The sequence below is a fragment of the Cannabis sativa genome, chromosome 3, assembly GCF_029168945.1.
Source record: "Cannabis sativa cultivar Pink pepper isolate KNU-18-1 chromosome 3, ASM2916894v1, whole genome shotgun sequence".
NCBI lineage: Eukaryota > Viridiplantae > Streptophyta > Magnoliopsida > Rosales > Cannabaceae > Cannabis > Cannabis sativa.
Genome location: NC_083603.1, coordinates 49,006,845 through 49,026,160, shown reverse-complemented (window position 1 = coordinate 49,026,160; position 19,316 = coordinate 49,006,845).

The window sequence follows — 19,316 nt, the reverse complement described above, 5'->3', positions numbered from 1 at the left end:
TTTTCTACTAGTATGGAAGAAATTTATGAATAGTGATATAGTAAAATTACATATATAGTTTTGAGGTTTAAATGAATCATGTTTTTACCAATGAATAAACATGCTTAAATATGAAATCTTATTAAACAAAAATTGCCTGTGGGCTAAATTTTTAATTCAATAAGATTAGATTTAGATGTAGATTATGATAGATTTACACAATTTATGAAAAACTTAAAGTTTAATATTTCTATCTCAATGAAAGGTATGAAACACTTAATTATTTATAAATGTTTCTAAATTTTATACTTTATTATAAAATTATTAAATTAAATCTACATAATTTCCTGTGGGATAAATTAAGAGAATTTAATTTAATATATTAATTATGTAAATATAATAAAATCCCTGTAAGGTAAGATTATTATGTTCACATAATTCATGTCTATTATGTGATCTTAATCCACTTAATATATATAATTTTATATAATTAAGGATGCTGTGGCTACTCCCTAATTATTTAAAATTATGTGGTTCACTAGACACCAAAGTATAAACTGAAGATTAAAATTTTACTAAATCCAAAATTGCCTATGGGCTAAATTTTAAATATAATAAAATTAGATGAACTTTATGATAGATTTAATTAAACAATTAGTTTTGGAAAATGAAGGTTTATTATCTATCTTTAATTAAATTTGTGATAACACTATTAAATTAAATCCCCATAACTCCCTGTGGGGTAAATTAAGAGAACTTAATTTAACATATTATCCTAATTAATTATACAAATATAATAAAATCCCTGTGGGGTAAAATTATTATACCTATATAATTAATTACAAGTTATGTCCATTAAGGTGAATTTTAATTAATATATAATTTTATACAAATAAGGATGCTGTGGCTACTCCCTAATTATATAAAATTATATTTTCACTTTGACATTAGGAATTGGGCTCTACCTAAAAGTAATTTCGTTATTAACATAGTAGACAATCACTGAGATTAATGCTCCTAGTGTGGTCGTCCGAAGATCATTAAAAACCGTTCTAGATATGAGCATTTGTCCCAAATTCATGTTTTCTTATGTCAAACCACAAAATTACTTACATTTTATTCATATTTTATTCATTTTAGGAAGTTTTATGAATATTTTATGAATAATTTTATGAAGTTTTATGAAACTTAATGTGCTATAAAAATATTCAACCTATCTTAATGTTTGAATATTTCTAAATATATTTAGCACTATAAAAGGAATTTATGTATAGCATTTAAATCATACAAATCAAAATTAATTGTATTAAAAATAAATTTGCCAAATAAATACAAATTAATACAATTACTGTATGATAATAAATTAAATGCTTAATTCCATAATATATAATTAATTATGCATTTATGACCATATAATATCTTAAATATTTGCACTAATAATTAATTTGTATAAATAAGGTAAATATACAAATTAGTACAATTAATTATATGAAATGAATTAAATGCAAAATTAAAGAATATACTTAATGGCAGATTATCAATTAATTTAATCAATAAATTACTTAATTGGTAAATAAATATAATAATTGCGCACTTAATTGTAGAATAATTAAATATTCACATTTTTAAAATATCACAATTATTGTAATTACATGTAAAAAATAAAACATATAATTAATTTACCAAATTAAAAACTTTCCATAATAATTTATTACTAAATAACATATAATATATGAAGATATATGTTAAATAAGAATGGAAAGTTTAAATAAATGTAATTTAATTGACTAAATAAACAAAAATAAGGAAATAAAATAAAATTCCAAAAATAAATCAAAATAATAAAAAATTTGGAATTTTCTTAAATTTTTCTTAATTTTCCTTTTTTTTTTTTTGAAAAAAACTGCCCTGAAAAACAACACCGACGACTAAAATTCATGAAATCAATTAAAAAATGATCTAAATGAATAAATTAAAAGATCCATATTGATTTCAAGCATCAAAAAATACGTAAAATGTAGACTTTAATTTCATAAATATTCTTTCGGGTCCGATCGTGTTCTTAAGAGAATTTTTCAGTTTTCAGATGGTTTTCAAATCCTTTTCATTCATAAAATCGATCTAAAATATTATATGAATATAGTAATAAGTAGAGGATTCGAAATAAATACCAAAAAATGAAAACGAAAAAATTACAGACCGAAAAATAAAACCTTCATGTATATATATACTCGTATACAATGTATATACTGCATAAAATCATCATTAATGTATGGAAGATAATATTACATACAATTTTATGCAATAAAAATATGAAAGCATTGAGTATTATATATAAACATATATACATGAAAAATTATATGTATATACACAGTATATGAATATAAATATGAATGTGTGTATACATATGAACATATAGATTATGAAATATGAATATAAAAGTGTATATATATAAATATGAATATATATACTTAAATGAAAAGAAAATGTGTATATATATATAAAATATATATATAAACAAAAACCAATACTGTATACATATATATACATATATACTTGTATATACATATTAAACCATATAAATATCATACAAATATATAATAGAATATGATAATTAATTATATGGAAAGAAATCAATGAATAAATGAATAATAATATGAAAGTATACCCAGAAATATATATATATATTATACGGTATAAATGAATGTATATAATATATATATAAACGTAAATATGAAGATGAATATATATATATATGTATATATAAAAAATAAATTGAGTATGAATATATATATAATCGGGATTATATAATATAAAAGTATATATAAAATATATATAATTTATATTATAAATGAAGAACCCCGTAAATATATATATATATATGAAACTCAAAAAAAAAAAAAAATCAAGGCAGAGATATATAATCCGCTCTGATACCAACTGTTAGACAATTTATATGTATAAACTGAAACATATATGATTATGTATAAAGTGCGAAATTAATAAAAACATATATGCACTATAATTAAGGATCGAAATACCTCCAGCCATTGATTCTTGAGCTTTAAACCCACATAAGCTTTGATCTGCAAAGGAAACTGGTTGATGTGGGTAATCGGGCTTCCTCGCTCTCTCAACTCTCTTTAGATGGAATTTCTTTGTTATGAACGGAATGAGTGAGGAGCTCGGGACCGAGACCCTATATTTATAGGTGAGATACTCCATCGATGTACGTGCCACATTAATTGTCAGAATATTTTGACAATTAATTCAGGAAATCAAATCAGGTAATGAATATAGAAATCTGACCATATATAGAATATTACGTAATTGATTTCGTCCAAATTCAATGAATATAAAATATTCATTTATCAGAATCAATAATATTATTTTATTTCCTTAATTAGAAATATTCTAATACTTTATTCTTTTGTAGAATGCAATGTGTTGAGCAATTTCATAATCGTAGTAAATAACTAGCAATTTTTCATGTTTTAACAACCTTTAAATTTAAAATAAATTACTAAATAAACGCTTAAAGAAATATATGAAATGTTATCATTGAAACGTACAAACAGTTGTAGTAAAATCTATATGGCAGCTTAAAAATTTACTATTTCATGTAAGAATTTTTTTATTGATTCTCATTTTATTGTTTATGATTCAATATAAAATGAAATAACCTTTTGGAACCACTCAACAATTTAATAAAATAATAATAACATAAGTAATTAATATAAGGGTAAATATTATTTTAGATCCTGTATTTTACAAAAGTTACTAATTAGACCCTCAGTTTTGTTGAATGACAAAATGGATCCTATATTTTCTAAAATGGTAAAAATAGGACCCTAAACTTAATTTTTCACAATTTTATTTTTTAATATAACCAACTTTAAGATAATTTCTAATACGAACAGATACAGAAAATGTAACTAGCTTTATCATATATAATATCTCTAGATCAGATTATTATTAAGTTTTATTTTGACAAAAAGTCAGTTCAGGGTCCTATTTGTAAAATTTTAAAAAATACAGAGTCTGTTTTGTCATCTAACAAAACAGATGGTCTAATTTATAATTTTTACAAAACACAAGGTCCAAAATAGTAGTATTTACCCTTAATATAAATCAATCAATTATTAATTTAAGGCTAATTAGGATTTTTTCCCTCATGAACTTTAACATGTACCAAATCATGCTCCCTGAACTTTTAAGGTCGTTAAAAATACCCCCTAAACTATTGAGATTATGGACCTTTTTTTTTTTGAAACTAGATTATGGACTTTTTTAATTTTTGTAAAAAAGTCTTACATGGATGAAAGTTCAGGAACCATGATTTAGTACATGTCAAAGTTTGAGGGACATGATTCGATAGATATCAAAGTTCGGGGAGCATGATTTAGTATATAAACAATTACTGAAATAGTAAAATTAAATGAAATTAGACAAAAGTAGTCCTTAAATCCAACAATCTCAATAGTTCATGGAGCATTTTTAACGACCTTAAAAGTTCAGGGTGTATGATTTGATACATGTCAAAATTTAGGGAGCAAAAATCCTAATTAGCCTTAATTTAATAACAGATAAATACATATAGAAGATCATGAGTCCAAAACTATCATGCACCAACTTTTGTATGCTTTGAAGATCATGAGTCATTTTTTTTTTTTTTTTATGTTTTTCTATATTAATGACCATGGTTTTCTGTTTTTCTATATTAATGACACATGATTTTTTTAGATGATTTAAATTAAAATATGATTTATTGAACATATGTGTTGAAAAATAAAGGACAGACGCACATATTGTTTGAATAATATGAAAAAATCAATCAATTTTAATCTTTTATTATTTTACAAAATCAATTTAACTTTTAAATTCATATAGTGTAACAAAATAATTTTTTTTGGCCCTTAATATAAAGATAAATGATATTTTTAAAAATTATTAAAAAATATATGTATAATTTTTAAAAGGTATTTTTTTATTTAGACCCCTAAAATGAGTGGGTCCTAGGCCCAGGCCCTAGTCCACCTATGCCTAGAGCCGACCTTATATGTTGTTGTAACGCGTGTAATTGCTAAATATTACAATAAAATTATTATTATTACAATTTTAAATAAAAAAACATTTAGTGAATGTTATATACATTATTAAATTTGTCAATTTTCTTTGTTAAGGAGAATAAGGACTGATTAAGATCTAAATTTATTTGACTCAAGAAAAAATAGGTTACCACTCAACAAATTTGTTGGTGTTTTGACCACTTTCAAGAAACCAACTAACTGTTTTAACAGTTCAACAAGTTGGTTAAGTGTGTATCTCTTAATTGTCATAACATCCTATATATACACACACCTATAACTCGACTCGCACATGGCTTGGAGAACAACCATTCAAACAAAATTAAGTTAGATATCAGAATTACTAAGTCAGCTGTTTTTTACTAATCCTAACTGCTTCTCCTATTTATCCTCAATCGGTTATTTCAGTTTAGATATGTCAAATAGGTTAGTTATTTTGTTGAGTCGGTTGGTTCTTGTCCTGGTGTTTTGCACATGTTAAATTGGGTTGATGTGTCACCCCTGATCTGCCCTGTATATATAGCCTGTAAAATAGTTCTTTTCCATTCATTCAATAATACAATTTTCATTCTGCCTTTTTCTCTTTTCGCATTATGGTATCCAAGCGGGAAAGGAATGCTTTCCCTTGATTGAGCCTATCCTTCCGCAACCTCCGGCGACGCCATTGTTGCTGTCTCTACTCTGCTCTTCTTCCCCGAGTTGTCCCCTCGGCGCAACTAATCTTGCTATCCTGAAATTCTTCCCTGTTGATGTTTCACTATGTCGAATGAAGACCAGACCTCAACCAGATCTGAAATCGGAGATTCCACTCCCTCTGCAACACAAAATCCCAGCTTACAGACCAATCCAGTTCTACAAATTGGATGCGTGAAGAACCCCCTTGAGGATCCAACAAACCCATATTATCTTCACTATGGAGATAATCCAGGTAACATTCTTGTATCTCAATTACTAACTGGCCAAGACAATTACGTTTCTTGGAGTAGAGCTATGCAACTCTCTATTTCTGTCAAGAATAAATTGGGTTTTCTTGATGGTAGTATTCCCAAACCTCCTCCTTCCGATTATGTCCTTTATAATGCCTGGGTTAGAAACAATAACATAATGATTTCATGGATTCTAAATTCGGTTTCTAAAGACAGTTCTTCTGCATTCTTTCCGATGAATCTGCTGCTGCTATTTGGGCAGATTTAAAGGTTCGATTTCATCAAAGAAATGGACCTCATATATACAACCTTAGAAAAGCTCTCATGAATCTAAGGCAAGAAAATCAAAATATTAGTATGTAATTTACTAAGCTCAAAACTATTTGGGAAGAGCTGTCCAATTATAGACCCACTTGTACATGTAACTGTTGTACCTGTGGAGGAATAAAAAAAATTGCAGGAACACTACCACATGGATTATGTCATCTCTTTCCTAATGGGATTGTCTGATCAATTTTCCCATGTCCGTGGCAGTATCCTCCTAATGGACCCTCTCCCTGAAGTCAGCCGTGTGTTTCACCTTGTCACACAAGAAGAAAACCAGAAAAACAATGCTACTGGTGCGACCGATTCCAACTCGAACATGGCATTTGCTTTTCAGAACAACAGAGGCGGTGCTAGCAGATCAGAAAGTCAAGGAACCAAGACTCATCCACCTAAAAGAAACAGACCTTTTTGCACACATTGTAACATCCTTGGACACACCATTAAAAAATGTTACAAGATTCATGGATATCCACCTGGTTTTAACAAAAATAAAGGCAAAGAAGCTGCTGCCAATCAAGTGCAAACCAGCAATGAAAATAACACTACAGTTGATGATAGCAGCACCCTTCTTCCTCAACTAAATGCTGCTCAATATCAGCAACTTCTCAACCTATTAGCAAGTCAACAACCAACTGTGACAGCCCCCGATCCGAGTTCCTCATCAGGTAACTCAGGTATTGTTTTAACTTGCAATAATATTTCTGTTTCTAAACAAAATTAAATATTGGATTCTGGTGCAACGCGACATATCTGCAACAATGCCAAATTATTCCAATACATATGTCCCATGAGTAATACTAACTTGATATTACCCAACAATGAAACTATTGTTGTCAATCGAAGTGGTTCTGTCAAGGTTGATGAGTCCTTAACTCTTAAGAATGTTGTTTATGTCCCTAATTTTAAGTTCAATATAATATCTGTGAGTTGTCTTATTAATGATAACTATGCTATTGTTATTTTCAATACTAATGGTTTTCATGTCCAGGAAACCCTCAACAAGAGAATGATTGGCAAAGGTAGAGTTAAGAATGGCCTTTACATGTTGGATCCTACACCTAAAGATGTCTGTGTATGCACGGTTACTACTGACATATGGCATTCGAGGATGGGACACCCTTCTAAAAATTGCCTTTCTTTACTTAGCAATACTTTGAATTGTAATTTTGATTCCTTGCACAAAAAACAGCCATGTTATATTTGCCCCTTAGCCAAACAAAAGAAATTACCTTTCTCAAATAATAACAATTTTTCTACTAATAAATTTGACTTGATTCATTGTGACATTTGGGGTCCATATCACATTCCTTCTCATTCAAATCATAAATATTTTCTTAGTCTTGTCGATGATCATTCTAGATTCACTTGGATATATTTACTCAAAAATAAATCTGATGTTATTAATATTATCCCTCAGTTTCTTACTTATGTTCAAACTCAATTTAATTGTGTTTTTAAGAAATTCAGGTCCGACAATGCCCAGGAGTTGGTGTTTAAAGAACTCTTCGTACATGGTATAATGCACGATTTCAGTTGTGTTGAAACCCCCGAACAAAACACTGTTGCTGAAAGAAAACATCAACATCTCTTAAATGTTGCTCGTGCTCTATATTTTCAATGTAAATTACCTATAATCTTTTGGACAGATTGTTTGTTAACTTCGATTTTTCTCATTAACCGAACTCCCACACCAAATCTTGGAAATAAAACTCCTTATGAATTGCTCTTTAATGAAATGCCTGATTACACTAACTTGAGAAGTTTCGGTTGTCTTGTATTTGCTTCTACTATTACAGCTCATAGAACCAAGTTTGAACCAAGGGCTAGACCATGCGTGTTCATAGGTTATCCCCAAGGAATTAAAGGGTATAAACTATATGACATAAACTCAAAACAAATATTTGTTTCACGAAATGTTATTTACCATGAAAGTGTTTATCCTTTTCACAAATTAAATTCTGACACTAACACCATAGATCCTTTTTCTCATATGGTTTTACCTTCATCTAGTGTTACTCTAACACCTGTCCAAGATTTCCCTACAGCAGGTAATAGCATTTCAAGTACTAATAAAACAATGCAGGAAAACTGTCCCAACACACCAGCAACAATACAACAATCCGCACCAGCAACAATGCAAACACACATTCCTGATGTTGTCAATTCAGACACACCAGCAACAATTCCTTCAATCACCATCAGCGCACCTGATTCAAGTCTTTTTACTCCAATAAATGTGGATCAATGCCCCGAGAATGTTCCATCAAACACTTCACCAACAGCCATTGACATCACTACTGCTGCTACTTCTCCTAAGCATCTGAGACGCACCAGCAGAGTGTCAAAGCCTCCTGGATACCTTCGAGATTACGAGTGTCATTCTGTCCTTCATGACAGATCCTCTACACCTCACTCACTTGATAAATTCTTATCTTACCATAAACTTTCTGATTCTTACAGGGCTTTTATTCTTGCAGTTACGGCACTCTTTGAACCCACATCATACAACCAAGTCGTGCATAGTAAGATATGGAACGACGCTATGCAAACTGAGCTCTTTGCCCTCATTAAAAACAAGACATGGACTGTGGTTCCATTGCCTCCAAACAAACGTGCCATAGGTTGTTGTTGGGTCTACAAGATCAAATATAATAGTGATGGATCCATCAAAAGATGTAAAGCACGCCTTGTTGCACAAGGCTACACACAACAAGAAGGGCTTGATTTTTTTGACACCTTCTCTCCAGTTGCCAAAATGGTCACCTTCAAGTTACTCTTAGCCATCTCCACCATCAAACAATGGCCTATCCTTCAACTTGACATCAACAACGCCTTCCTCAATGGAGATTTACAAGAAGAAGTATATATGACATTGCCACAAGGTCTTAACTTGTCCACTGCCACTCCACCCAACACCCCTCTTGTTTGCAAGTTTCATAAGTCAATATATGGTCTTAAACAGTCTTCAAGACAATGGTATCGAAAACTTTCAGATGCTCTTCTCGAAGAAGGCTTTCAACAATCCCTTGCTGATTACCCTCTTCACAAAAGGGTCACATGAGACTTTTATTGCCCTCCTTGTCTACATCGATGACATTGTCATAACCGGACCTAACTTTTCTCTTCTTCATCAATTACAAGAGTCTCTCAACAATAGATTCAGCCTCAAAGCTCTCGGTCCTCTGAAATACTTCCTTGGTTTTGAAATAGCACGCTCTACAGAAGGCCTCTTCTTGTCTCAAAGAAAATATACTATCCAACTACTTGAAGACACTGGGTATATAGGCAGCAAGCCCACCAAGACTCCCATGGATCCACACCTCAAACTTGATGATGAACAAGGAGAACCCCTTGTCGATCCCTCTCCTTATAGACAACTAATTGGTAGGCTGCTCTACTTAACTCTCTCAAGACCCGACATTACCTACTACAAGAAATATAAGTTTTAGCTACTACAAAGTTGGTAGCAAATAATCTATATTTGGTAGCTAATACTTTTTTTGCTACCAAATTTTTTGGTAGCAAATTGGTAGTTGTATCTCGGTCGCTGAAAGTATTTTGCTACCAAATGTTTGGTAGTTGATACTATTTTTTTGGCTTCTAATTTTTTGGTAGCAAATAATATTTATTCTAGTAGCAAAATTATTAGCTTTTAATATTCAATATAATTATTTTGCTACCAAAAATTAGTAGCAAAACTAATAAATTATAATGTCCAACTATTTATTACCAGTTTTTGGTAGTAAATTATATAAAATAATTATATAATTAATAATGATATAATTAATAATGGTAATAATTTCTTTTTTCTTTATATAATGAAATATATATTATAGTACAATCTTTAAGTACGTACAACAAACTATTTTTTAAAAAAAAACAACAAATGGTTAAAGTTATTAAATTTGTACATGCATCAATTCATAAATATTGAGTCACATTTTTAAGTGCACACATGAGAAAATCTAGAAGTATAGTTGCATCTCTTTGGTTCACAACTTCCATAGCCATGTGTAGTTTGTTATTGTTGGGTGGGTAGTTAACAGTGGCAGGATCAAAACCTTTTGGTAGAGATAGAGCTTCTCTGCTCTTATACTTCTACTCCCATATTCCATCACATGAGATCCACCGTTGACGAAATCGTTGGCATTCGCAGTCCGTTCCTTGACCTACAGAGCAAAACACATTTGGTCATCAAACGCAGCATACAATGGAAGCAAAAATTAGCTGTTTTGAATGGCTTAGTTGTTCTCACATACCATTTCATATTTTTATGTTTAATATCATGAATCATGAGAGCCGTGGACCAAGATAGCAATACGCTTAGCACTGTCTGACCAAAGATTATCCCCTTTATATATATCCAATCTGGTAGGACAAACAACTTCCTAAGTACCTCAAAACTCTTACTTTACTCAATGATTAGATAACTCGAATTTGTAATTTGCTGTGGAGGCAGTTTCATGCATGCATAATATATGTATATGTATACAAGACAAGATTGTTACCTCACTCGGGCTATCTGGAGAAAACCACCGCAATAAGACCCCAAGATGAACAACGGCAGGAATCAACTTGAAGAGCAGTGGCGTTGTTACCAGACTGAGAGCTGTCGTTCCAAGAAGCAACAGATATAATTTTCCCTGCAAAAGAGCTTAATCCTTCAGAAAAATTGCAGCAGAAAAACTTGCAGTTTGGTTTAAATTTGATAAAGTTCACATTGGCAAAATTGACAATTTTTAAGAAAAATCCACTGAATGACCAAAATTTTTGTACCTCTCTACAAGCATTCACAAGAAAAGAGATGTATTCCTTTAAAAAAGTACAATAATAAACCAAACTCCTCTGTCACTCTATAGAACAAAATTGGGTGCAGGGTTCACGGATTAACTTTACTCTTTTTTCTTTTTTTTTTTGAAGAAGCGATATTAGGGTACCAAACAATAAGCAAATGAGATAACAAAATTGAGGAACAGCAAATGGACGAGTTCACTTAAACAATACGATTCGAATACTTAAACAAACTGATACGTTATTTTCTTTTTTTTTTTTGAAAAAAAAAACAGCACAATATTATATAGGCCAAAAGCATAAAAATGCTACTTGCTCTAGACAACTGAAGCGTATAGTTTCCAACATAAATCCCCGGCGCTGCTGCATATTTGAACATCAATGGCAGTATGTGGCATAGCAATCCCAGTAGCAGAAGAAGTGAGTTCACATCTGCCTGTTTCTGCACTTATTATTATATTTATTATCATGTGCAAAAGATAAGAAGTAATTATAATATTTGAAAAAACACTACTCAACCTGGCTTAATGTACCATACAAAAGTTAAAAGCAAATGAATGTTCCTTCTAAACTACTAAAACATATATATGTATTTTAAGCATATAATAAAACCATACTCAACAAAGTAATTAATAACTAGCATGAAAATAGAACATTGAACAGGTTTCTTATTACCTAAAACCTACCAAGTTATCCAAACCAGATACATGATAGCCATAACAAAAGATTATGTCGACACATTTCTAGCAAGCTAGCGCAAACAGAGCAGGCAGCATACCAGTACGACTCCTCCAACAACCAATTAAAGGCATCCTCAACCTTCAGCTTTTGTCCCGAATGCTTCTAATTCGGTCTTCGGTTGCACTGGAATCTTGCATTGAAGCTTCGTTATGGTGGACCTCAACAAATTATCTCCAACTATCAATCTCAGCTTTTTAACAAATTCATCACGGTCTATCTTCTTTGCCCTAAAAAGTTCATAATGCTTATTTATGAGATTCATATCTTTTGGAAGAACTTCTTTTGAGATAGCAGTAAACAGCATGGGGATAGGCATCCAAGGGGATTTGGGAATTCTTGAAGTGCTAGAACCCAGACTTGCCGCATGTCCCTGAAACTTTCCAGAATCTGAAATTAATTGACCTTGGCTTCCCATAGGCCTCCCAAAATCTGACATTGGCTGCTGCTTATTACTCTCCATATTAACTGTAGAGCGATTTATTTGTAGCCGGCCTAAAGGCTGTGAAGATGAAGTAACCACGGAAGCATCATGCTTACTCTCAGTTCCAACCATTATATTTATTATCATTAAATATATATATATTATAAAATGAAATCAATAATAATAATAACGTCTTATTACTCTATCATATCTTTGTTCCTTTTTCAGGTTAGCCAAGCCTCCGCATAGAAGAGAGGTACCAAGAACTAGGAGGAGGTTTGAAATGATGGAACCCAGAAGGGAGTACTTCACTACATCTATTTTCTTTTGTTGAAGAGCAAATAATGCTATTATTAACTCTGTTGCATTGCCACATGTTGCGTTAATGATTTCATTGCGAATTCAAGTCCAACCAAGAGTATTTCAGAAAAGGCATAACAAGCAGACGATCTCAAAGGAGTACATAGGCCTTTACAAACAAATTCATTTTATTGAACAGAATATAACAAAGAAGTGCCAAAACGACATCTATGAACAGAGCCCTTAGAGATCTCACTTCACACCCACTTCATTCAATATTACCTAATGCTCATCATGTCCATGGCCATGGCCCTCCCAAGGATGTCTCCAACCCAAGAGTACAGGACCATCTTGCTTGGCTCTGTACAGAACCCAAAAGCACATCATAGCACACATGCCCTTCCCAGTATTACGTGCCACCTGATTCCGATTAGGATTAATTTTCTAACTAACTAATTAACCTATTTTAAAGCTAGATATTAGGATGAATTTGAATTTGAATAACAATAAAATTGCCAGATGAAAAAAAAATAAGAATAAAAAAGAGATTATATATCATTAAAATATTTAAAATATTTATATTTAAAAATAATAAAACCCTAAATAAAACCTAAATATCTCCCCATATATAGTTCTGTCGATCTATTCTTCCTTCTGTCAATATATTTCTGCCAAAAAAAATAGAACTCATCCGAAAACCTCAATATCTATATCTATATATTATTATGAAAAGTAAAGATTTTTGGATTGAAGAGCTTTGAAAAACAAGGACTGAAAGACAAAAAGGTATAATGTATATTTATATGTCTAGATTAGATATAGTAATGTATGTATGATATGTGTGGATACTGATTGAAATTTATGATGAATAACATAAATTTCTTTATAATAGGTGTGTGAGGCCATTTTTGAAGGAAAATTTCCAATTCGAGGCAATTGGAGGACTTGATCACAATAAGGTATATTGTTTGTTTATTTAAATGTTTTGATAAATGGATACTGTTTTTTTTTTTTACTCTCAGCCTTTAATTCAGACGACAGCCCTTTTATTAAAGAGCTACAAGTCGTATTATAAACACATAAACACAGCCACTAAAGATTAACCCTAGCCGTTCTCCTTCTTTGTTCTTCTCTGAAGAACACAGAGACATCAACAAAATCAACCCAGAAATTAATCCTTGCTGCCCAATTCGAAATACCCCAAACAGAGCCTCCTTCTTCGTTGTTCTTCTTTGAAGAACACGAAGAACAACCCTCTTACAAACCCAGAAAATAAAACCCAGCAGCACCCCTTTCTAAACCGATTCTAACCCAGAAAATCCCAAGCAGAAAAATAAAAAACAGACAGCATCAACAAATTAATTTATATACAAATTAAGATTTAGATATTAATCAAATTATGAAAGTGAATAAAATACCTTTCTTAGAAATTCTCAATTAAGCAAATAGCTTCCTTTGCTCCTTTGACAGAAACTACCAATCTTTTTTCTTTGAGAGTACCAATCCAAGTGAAAGAAAGAAAACATCACAATCCATATAGCACCAAATATATCACTGCCATCAAGAAAAAACCTCAAAAAGCAATTAAATTTACCATCTGGGTTGTGTTTGATTCTGGATTGAGGTGGCCCAAGAGAGGTAGATGGCGATTCTGTGTACCCTCGTTTCATGATACTAACTGGGTTTTGCGTTGGCGTGAAAACAACCTATGTTAGGATTAAAAAAGAAAAAGCTTTAATAGTACTGCCGATGGGAAAAGTAAGGGTTTGAAATTTTGAGTTGAGATTGAAAACCAAACAAAAAATGAAAAAGAATAAATTGTTTGAGTTTTCAGGGAAGAAGAAGAAGAAGCTTAAAGAGACTAAAAAGTACTCTTTTCTGAGAGATTTTGTTGTTTAGGCAGAAAGAGTTGATTGTGGTAAGTGTCGGACCTGGGGTTGTTCTATTGATCCCTGAGAGAGAGTGCGAGATCAGGAGAGGAAACGAGAGAGAGTGCGAGATCAGGAGATCGGAAACGAGAGAGAGTGCGAGAAGGAGAGGAAACGAGAGAGAGAGCGACTGATCATCAGATTCGCACAAAGCTGCGGTTGAAGAAGCTTAGCTGGGAGTGATGAAATTAGGGTTTTTTTACCCAAATTACATTGTTTTTGCCTATATTGGTACTGAAAAAAAATTAAAAAAAAATAAATAGTGTTTAATAATAAAATTTTATTAATATTTTATTTTATATAAAATTTATTTATTTAATTGTATTAAATTTTTTTAATTTTTTTTCTCAATTTATATTTTTAAAAAGACTTAAGTTTTTTTAATTTTTTTTTTCCAATTTATATTTTTAAAATATTTATTTATATATTTTTGAAAAATAATTCTAGTGAAAATTCTTTTTTTTTTAATTTTAATTAAAAATTAAAAAGTGTTAGTAGTTAATATTTGAATAAAAAAAATATAATTTTTTTTATAATATAATTACTTTTAAAAAATATTCATTAATATTATTTTTTTATTGTTTTTTTTAAATTTGGTCATATTGTTTCTTTGGATTTTTTTTTCTAGTGTAACACATCATCCTCACACCTCTGAAAAGGAATAAACAAGCTATGGATAAGAGTTGGATTTCTAATAACAATAGATTGTACGCAAGTACAATAAGGGATTGCAAAAATTCATTAGATTATCAAGTAGTCATCTGAATGAGGAGAATAAGATTCGGTGCCCATGTGTTATGTGTATGAATTTATACTTTCATGACTTACAGACAATTGAGCGTCATATCTACGTAAAAGGGTTTTATACTCGATATGTTAACTGGGTACATCACGGGGAAGATATTTTAGAAGAAAGTGATCATGATAATAATGATGCTACTGATGTCGAAGATTTCAGTGATATTGGCGATAATAATAATGACATTGACCATGATGACAATGATGATATGATCCCAGCAATTGAAGACTTGGCTCAAGAAGTTCCTACACATAATGCTTCTGAGAATTTTGAGGATTCAAGTCATAAGGAGAAATGGAAAAACTTCCATAACTTATTTGATGAAGTAGAAAAAGAATTGTATCCTGGATGTACAAAGTTTTCAAGTTTGACTTTCATGGTTAAGCTAATGCATATAAAAGTATTGACTAGCTTGAGTATTAAAGGCTTCGACATGATTCTTGAGCTTCTTAAGGATGCATTTCCTGATGATAACAAAATCCCAAATTCTTATTATGAGGTTAAGAAAATATTGAGTGGTCTTGGTTTAGAGTGCGAAACAATAGATGTATGTAAGGATGATTGTTGTTTGTACTGGAAAAATAATAAAGATGCTACAAATTGTCCTATATGTGGTCATGAAAGATATGAGTACCAAGGAACTAAAGGAAAAAAAATACCACATAAAAAGATGCATTATTTTCCAATAACTCCCCGTTTACAACGACTTTTTATGTCAAGACACACCGCGACGGATATGAGGTGGCACAAAGAAAAACGGGTGGATGCCGAAGGTGTACTTAGACATCCGGCGGATGCGAGAGGCTTGGAAAGATTTCGATAAGCAATATCCTGATTTTGCCAAAGAGCCTCGAAACATTAGGTTGGGATTTGCAACAGATGGGTTTAATCCGTTTGGTGATTTATCAAACTCATACAGCATGTGGCCAGTAATACTAATGCCATATAATATGCCACCATGGATATGCATGAAACGAGAATCTTTAATGATGGCGGTACTTATTCTGGACGTCGTGCTCCGGTAAGGACATAGATGTCTATTTACAACCCTTAATTGAAGAACTAAAAGAATTATGGGAGAAAGGAGTAAGAACTTTTGATGTTGTTGATAAAACATATTTTACAATGCGTCTTTGTGTTATGGACAATTAATGATTTCCCCGCATATGGTACGTAATCGGCTATAGCACTCAAGGGTATAAGGCATGTCCAGTTTGTGAGGATGACACATCTTCATTTCGAGTTAGGGGTAAGATCTCTTACATGGGACATCGTCGATATTTGTGTGCTGAACATCAGTGGCGCAATGATAAGGAATACGATGGTACAATTGAAACACGAAATCCCCCTCAAGAGTTAACAAGTGATGAAATTTTAACTAAATTAGATGGTATGTGGAAATGTAGGCCGCGTAAAAATGTTGATATTGTAAAAGATGATCGAATCGAGATGAAGAATGCGAGCTATCAAAATAAAACAAATTGGAGGCGTAAAAGTATTTTGTGGGAGTTAGCATACTGGCCCAAACTTAAACTAAGGCATAATTTGGATGTGATGCATATTGAGAAAAATATATGTGATAGTGTGGTTGGAACAATGTTTAGCATCGACGGCAAGTGTAAGGATACCGATAAGGCACGACTTGACTTACAAGATTTGAAAATTCGTAAGCAATTGCAAATGAAGAAACGGGGGAACAAGTGGGTGAAACCTACGGCTTGTTATACATTATCGATGAAGGAACGACAAACTATTTGTAAGTTCTTGGAGTCTGTTAAATTTCCAGATGGATATGCAGCAAACTTGTCTCGAAATATAATTATGAAAGATGGGAAGATTACTGGTTTAAAAAGTCACGATTGTCATATATTATTACAGATATTGCTACCTATTTGTGTAAGGCCATACTTGAAAAAAAAAGTGATGAGTGTAATTGCTGAATTATCCTTATTTTTTCAAAAACTATGTGCGAAGACATTGTATGTGAAAGACTTAAATGATTTGGAAGAAGGCATCGTGTTCACACTTTGTAAGATGGAAAGTATTTTCCCCCCTGCCTTTTTCGATGTGATGATTCATCTAGCGGTCCACTTGCCAAAGGAAGCCAAGTTAGGTGGTCCTGTCCAAATGCGATGGATGTATTCAATTGAAAGGTAACAAAATTTTTGTTACCTTAACAAATAATGAATTTTAAAAATGTGCACTAATGTATATATTAATTATATAACCTTTTATAGGGAAATGGGTCATTTGAAAAAATATGTAAAGAACAAAGCTCGGCTTGAAGGTTCCATTGCTAAAGGATATATAATTAGTGAGGCATTAAATTTTTGTTCTATGTATCTTCATGGGATAGAAACTCGTTTCAATCGTCCAGATCGAAATCCAGATGATGTCGGAGTAAGAAGAGAATCAACATTATCCATATTCAACTTACCAACTAGACCATTTGGGAAACAATCATCAATCAGAATAAGTGAAGATGAACGAAATATGGTTCATTGGTACATTACGAATAATTGTCTGAATTGGAGCCATATTTGGAGTAAGTTTTCTTTAATTCATCTTAAATATATCCTAAAAAATTTATGTTGTCGTAAATAAAATAATTCTTATACGAGAGTTACTTACTTTGAATCGAGAGAACACGATTGTTTTTACAATCTAAAGGTGTTTTGGATATTGACGAATCGCAGAAAAAAAAATTTCCATCTTGGTTTGAAAATAAAGTAAGTTCGTAAATTTGTATATCTTTCAAATGGAATATGCATATTTATTCTCATTTTAACTATACAAATTATTATCTCAGGTTAAAAGAATGAATGAATGCTCATATTCTACGGCCCAAGATGATTTATATGCCATTGCAATTCAGCCTAATTTTTTAATTTGCAAGTATCTTGGTTGTATGGTTAATGGTGTTAGATATCACACAAAAACTCGAGATGAAAAACGAGTCACTCAAAATTATGGAATTCGAGTTGAGGCGAATATAATGGGAACCTTTGTGATTTTTATGGTGTCATCGATGAAATATGGGAAGTACATTACATCTATTTCAATAAGGTGATATTGTTCAAATGTTCTTGGTATAACACCAGTGAGAGTCCACGTAGAATCTATACGGAATATCATATGACTAGTATAAATATTAGCTCATATTGGTTTGAAGACGACCCGTTTCTTCTTGCAAATCAAGTTAATCCAGTATTCTATTTAGATGACATTAAAAAAGGAGAAAATTGGAAAGTGGTGCAAAAGGTAAACCATCGTCATATTTGGGAAATACCATCAGAGCCTGAAGTTGATGATGGAGAACGAGTTGTCCAGAATCGTGAAGCATATCAAGAAGATTCCTCAAACAACATTAATCTCACATTGGATTCTTCAAACAACATGGACGACGTTCTAATTCGAAAAGATATTGATGAAGTTGAAACCGATGAGTTATTGATTGACTCCCAAAAGATCAAAATAATCAAGTTCAACACGAATTAAACATTGATGATATTGATGAAGAAGCACTACTTAGTGGTTCGGATTCCGAAACCGATTTGTGATGAAAGTGATTAATATAAAGGGTGTGTAAATAAATTTATTTTGTTAATGTGATAATTTAATATTAGCTACTAATAATTTATCATTTCAGATTTTATTATGTCAAGTAGTACGAGAAAAGGTAGTTCAAAACGGGGACGCACTGATACTTCAGATCAACCCTTGAGTAGTACGAGAAGATTTAGCTCTAAACGGGCACACAATGATACTCAATCACCATCAGATTCACCGCAATCCTTGACACCTTCTACTGATGACCCTTCAACAGTTCCATTACATGATGAACAACGTCAATCTTCAAAAGGTACAAAATTTTATCATCACTCTTATTTTGGAAAAAAATACATTTATAAATACTTATTAATTATATATTTTTCTTACAAAAAATAGAAATACAAAAGAATGTACGTGGTCCTACTCGTGGAGATCGCTTAAGCCGTGAACTGAAGAATGACAAAA